Genomic DNA, 5,702 nt, shown 5'->3' on the forward strand with positions numbered 1-5,702 from the left:
ACAAACTAATAGAACCAATAGTAATAACTTATTGTTATATTTCATGTGTTCGTCATGTCAACCAGTGCACAAAATTTGAATATATATATTATATAGATGGTATTTATTACACATGTACAATAAAAGTCAAACAAAAAATTTTAGATAATTTACACACTATACGTTCTATAGATAGATTTGTTGTTAAAATTCCCAGTCCCTTGTTTATTTCCTAAACTCTCCAGATCCTGTTTATGCAGATATGTATAAAAGTAATGCAAAGCCTCTTTAATCTTTATATAAGCACATTATAATTAACAACATAAGTTTTCTGATCTCTATAATATGTCACAGTATTGATTCTAAACCCAGATAGGAATAATTTTGTGTTTGGAGTACCCCCAAGGTGTCCTTTATAACTTATCTCTTTTTCTACTGAGACTAAATTTTTTAAAACAGTGAAAGTTTTCTTTGATTTTTATTTTTTTTAGCAAGAATTTATATGAAATCTGCAGAGGTCTGGTCTTTTTAATTCCTTCACTCCTCTCATATAATTATTCCCCAAATGCTTACAGGCAAAAGTCAGAAGTTCAAAATAAATAAACAGCCTTTTTCATGATTAAAAAAAATCCAGCTTTTGGCTCTCTGAGCAGCACCATGGCGGTCGGCAAGAACAAGTGCCTTACGAAAGGCAGTAAAAAGGGAGCCAAGAAGAAAGTGGTTGACCCAATTTCTAAGAAAGATTGGTATGATGCAAAAGCACCAGCTATGTTCAATATAAGAAATATTGGGAAAACACTAGTCATGAAAACTCAAGAAACCAAAATCACATCTGATGGCCTCAAGGGTTGTGTTTTTGAAGTGAGCCTTGCTGATCTGCAGAATGATGAAGTTGCATTTAGAAAATTCAAGCTTATTACTGAAGATGTTCAGGGCAAAAACTGTCTGACTAATTTCCATGGCATGAATCTTACCCATGACAAAATGTGCTCCATGGTCAAAAAATGGCAGACCATGATTGAAGCTCATGCTGATGTCAAGACTACTGATGGTTATTTGCTTCATCTGTTCTGTGTGGGTTTTACTAAAAAACACAACAATTAGATTTGGAAGACCTCATATGTCCAGCACCAGCAGGTCCGCCAGATCCGCAAGAAGATGTTGGAAATCATGACCCGAGAGGTGCAGACAAATGACTTGAAAGAGGTGGTCAATAAATTGATTCCAGACAGCATAGGAAAAGACATAGAAAAGACCTGCCAATCTACTTATCTGCTCCGTGATGTCTTTGTTAGAAAAGTAAAAATGCTGAAGAAGTCCAAGTTTGAACTGGGAAAACTCATGGAGCTACATGGTGAAGGTAATAGTTCTGGAAAAGCTACTGGGGTTGAGAAAGTCGCTAAAGTTGAATGAGCTGATGGATGTGAGCCACCAGTCCAAGAATCTGTTTAAAAATCACTTTTAATGATGACAAATAAAAGATCTTATTTGTGATCTAAAAAATCCAAAGCTACTTACTGAATTTCCTCAATTGTAATTGCCTGGAAGCCTTGAAGAACTGCATCTGGCTGGAAACCACTCTCCATCCCCTATTTCTCCCAACCTTGCCTTCAGTTCTTCCCCCACCACATGCCACTAACAGAGACAAAGTTCAGGAGGCTTGAATGGCAATAAAAATGTTATCAATGTCTATATGAGAGGGATGAGAGGGCACAACTGCAGTTTGAACTCCTGATACTATGTGCATCACAGAGAATGCCTCCAATTAGAATACAGGGTCCCCACCCAGAAAAATGCACAGGAAAGCATCCAAGGCCATTTGGGGTAATGAAGTACAGAAGTATATCTCCTATGAATATTCATTTTAATGTGTATGGCAGCTGAATGAGGAGATATTTTTACATGTAGGGGCTGCAGATGAAAGGTGTCTTCTAAATACTCAGTAATTCACACCATGTACTTTATAATAACTCATACCATGAAAGGTACTTTCATTTTTCTTTGACTGCTTCTGCTTGATTATTTAAAGCTGAATGTAATGCTTATCTAGTGTTCCTATACCAACAGGATGAGTTGTACCTAATTTTCTCTGGATAATTTTATTCTTTTGGTTGACAATTACACTATATCACACTACACTACTTTAATTTTTTGGAGGAAAATGTAACTAGGGGAACAACAACCAAAGCCCTTGCTTTAATTTTTAAAAACATATAAGGGGCATTATTTTAAAAGCAGAATAGTTACAAATAAATTTAAATCTGTTTCTCCTGGTGATATGAATTTTTCATTTTAACTTCAGTTGTGGTCATAAACAAGATTTTCTGAAAGCTGCCTTTCTGAGCTGTTACATTTTTGAAATGGTTTCAGGGCTTTCATAGCTGCCTCTAGGCGACTGCAAAGATCTGAAACACAGAGTTAGATGCTGGTCCACCTAGCCATTTTGCCAGAAGGGAGAGGAATTTGTAGCAGGGCTATATTTAGCACTGGTTCCTCAGAACCATGGACAGCACACACAACCCAAACCTGTGCAGAGGAGAATCATCTTATCTGAAAGGATTGGGATGGCATTGATAGCCCCTTCAGGACCTGACTCTTCTTCTAGAATATGACATTCTTTAGGGAAAATGAAAAAAGAAACAAATCTTTGTTTATCCACAGCACTGTGTTATTGCTAGCATCTCAGATGTCATCTCCCTTCTTGCTCTATCTTTTATATGACAGTACCCATCAAAACCTGAGAAGAATTGATAGTCACAAAGGCAAGTCAGATTTAGAGGATGAGATCTGTTCTGGGTCCTTCCCACCATGCCGCCTCAGATGAACTTTTCCATACTTAGGTAAGTTCAAGGACAGGGTTTTGGGAGATGCTTGCAGAAGAAAGAAGAACCTATGGACACATGGAAAATGTTTACTAAGAGTTTAAAAATTTTTAAAGCTGTTGGATATGATGGAAAAGGCACTGGACTCAGAGTCAAGATTCCTAGGAACTAAGAGAACAGGTCTTTGTGTAATCTTCAGAAAGTCATTTACTCTCCCAGATTTGATTCCTTCATGAACAAAAATAAAACATCTAGGTTAAATGATAACAGTATTAAGTAGTTTTCAAAAGGATTTTCCATATATATGTCTTGATTCCATATCCACATACTTTTAGTGTATTGTTTGCAGTATGTTTGTTGGATTCTATTCTCCGTCAAGTCAGAGATTGCAGAGAAAGAAAAAAATATCCTTATTAGGACAAAAAAAACTGCGATGACAAGCAATTATACAACTGCAGCAATTAATTACACTAAAAATTAAAAGCTTGTGCTCTGCATATTTTAGGCCATTAGACTGAAAAACAATCTGTCATCTATCTGCATCTGTCCTATCATTTAGATATTGCAATATCCTTAGCATTTATCATATATTCTGAGACCGAGATTTCACTGGGGAAAAAAAAAAAAAAACAAGAAATAATCTTTATCCTTCATCAAGAAGAAAGAGACAGTACCAGACTGTCTGTAGTGTCTGATGTACTAGTCATCCATTTAGGACTCATGCCTCTTCAGAAGTTTCCTGGTTCAAATTTGTCCCTAGAGGGGAAATCAGTGAAGGATTTTGGATTGTAAAGAAGCCTCAGGAAAAAAAACGGGAATGGGGGTAGAAGAGCTGCGCCTTAGGAAAGAGATCTCCTAGACAAAATTTGGAACAAAGAGGCTTCAAAGGAGTGGAAAGAGGCTTTGGTCAAGCCATGAGCATTAGTGACTGTGATTTAGTAATAGCAAAGCAGGGGTTCCTGTTTCTATGCCCAAATTTTTATGCTTTTGCACTTTTGTTCTCAACTGTAGTAGTAAAGAAAAAACACACGCGTTTCCCTAAACCCAGACTTACTGAATCAGAAATTACAGTCTTAATGCCCTAACAAAATTTCATCAAAAAATTGAACCTGATATAAAAGATACAGAGAAATTAGACTTCATAGTGCTACTAGCAGCTATTCCAACCAGAAATCTGAGAAATGTGAGGCATGAGTTGAAAGGGAAAAAAACCGAAACAAAACAAAACCTCCTGAGAGAGGGAGATCTGGAAGAATTGGGATTATTGTTGACTTCTTTCCTGGGTTTTTCCCTTATAATCTTTGCTTATATTTTTGAGACACATTTCCTTCATAAAGGAAACGTGAAAATCTAGTTCTGTGATAAATAATTCAAGTGAGAAGAGAGCAGAAGTTATTCAAGCAAGTTGAATCAAGGAATTAAAAAGTCCAGGAATGTGAAGGAGGTTTGGTATAGATGAATTCTTTGGGAGATGGTTAGAATTCTGTCAGGAAATAGCAAAGGATGGAACATGGCGGTAAAATTGAGTAAAGCCATTTAGTAAAGGGATGTTACCACATGAAAGTGTGTAGATTTAATTTGAGGGTGATAAGGAGAAAGGTCAATATTTTAAAAAGGTAATCAAATTTGTTTCTGAAAGATAACTGGTATCAGCAAAGATGCTGGGTTAAAGTGGGGAAGGGCCAGAAAGGGAGAGTTAGACAATGACTGCAATAATCAAGCCAAGAGAGGGAGGCAGAAAGAACTTAAGGCAGGTGGTGATAATAAAGGAGGGGAGGGGAGAAACTGGAGGGAGCGTTGAAAGGTAAACCTAATCAGACTTGGTAAAAGATTGAGTGTAGGGTTACAAAATTTCTAGGGACAGCTCTAAACCTAGGAGCTTGGAGAACTGAGTGAATGACAATTTTATCAACTGGGCTAGGAAATGCAAAAACTAAATCATTTGCAACTTTAGCCAGGCTGGGTCAGCCTGCAGGACATACTAGTGGAAACACTCTTCTAGTAAGTTTAGAGCCCAGGAAAGAATGACAAAAAATGTGAGGTTTACCGTAGATCATCTATAGCTATCTCATACTACAAATGCTCTACCATTGTACACCCATGTCTCCTTCCTCCCTCTAATTTATTCACCCACCCCCCCAATTAACCAAAACCATTTGAGATCAGGTTTTTTTTCTGTGAAACTGTACAGGAAAAGGGCCTGCAGACAGAAAGTCTGTGAAAGTACCAGCTCAAGCCTATGAGGACACATTGTATATTAGAAAAAGAAAGAAAACATACAATCTCTCCAAAATTTAAGTTTTAATAATCAAATGTATTAATGTTATCTCAGGTCCCATTAAGTAAATATTTATGGGAAATGCTTTCAGTTTTTCCAAAAATCCTTATTTAAACAGTTTTCTGTCAAGTACATCTGCTTTAAATTATCTTAGATATCTTTTATTCACACAGTTGACACAATTTAAGGACCATGATGGATCCTCTCATACCTTAATTTAAAAAACAGATAGAATGTCTTCCATTAAGGAGGTGTGACCTCAGCATGATAATTTGATGTCCTATTCAGTTGGTATAAGTTGGTATCTTATTTGTACTTAAAATTGTGTGGTGTTCACCAAAATAACATGTTCGAGACCCTCTTCTGAATAGCACTTTCTGTGATGAGAATAGGTAATGATCTTAAATAAATGGATTTCTAGGTAGTTTTGCAAAATCATAAATAAATTTTGGACAAATTGGTAAATAATTTAAACAAAGCTAATATTGCTCATAGGTACCTTAAGTCATTTCTTAAAATAAATACAAAGAATTAAATATAAATGTCTACTGACTTGGTTAATGAAATTAAGGAAGTAAATTTTAACTCTCATTTAATCGTGTTTTTGGTCCAATTAAGAATTC

At 36.1% G+C, this 5,702-nt stretch overlaps 1 pseudogene; it reads left to right on the forward strand.

Moving 5' to 3' along the window:
• Nucleotides 1-630: 630 nt before the first annotated feature.
• On the forward strand, nucleotides 631-1,431 carry LOC130855653 (40S ribosomal protein S3a-like; annotated as a pseudogene).
• Nucleotides 1,432-5,702: the final 4,271 nt, after the last annotated feature.

The sequence above is a fragment of the Hippopotamus amphibius genome, chromosome 6 (genome assembly GCF_030028045.1).
Source record: "Hippopotamus amphibius kiboko isolate mHipAmp2 chromosome 6, mHipAmp2.hap2, whole genome shotgun sequence".
Taxonomy (NCBI): Eukaryota; Metazoa; Chordata; class Mammalia; order Artiodactyla; family Hippopotamidae; genus Hippopotamus; species Hippopotamus amphibius.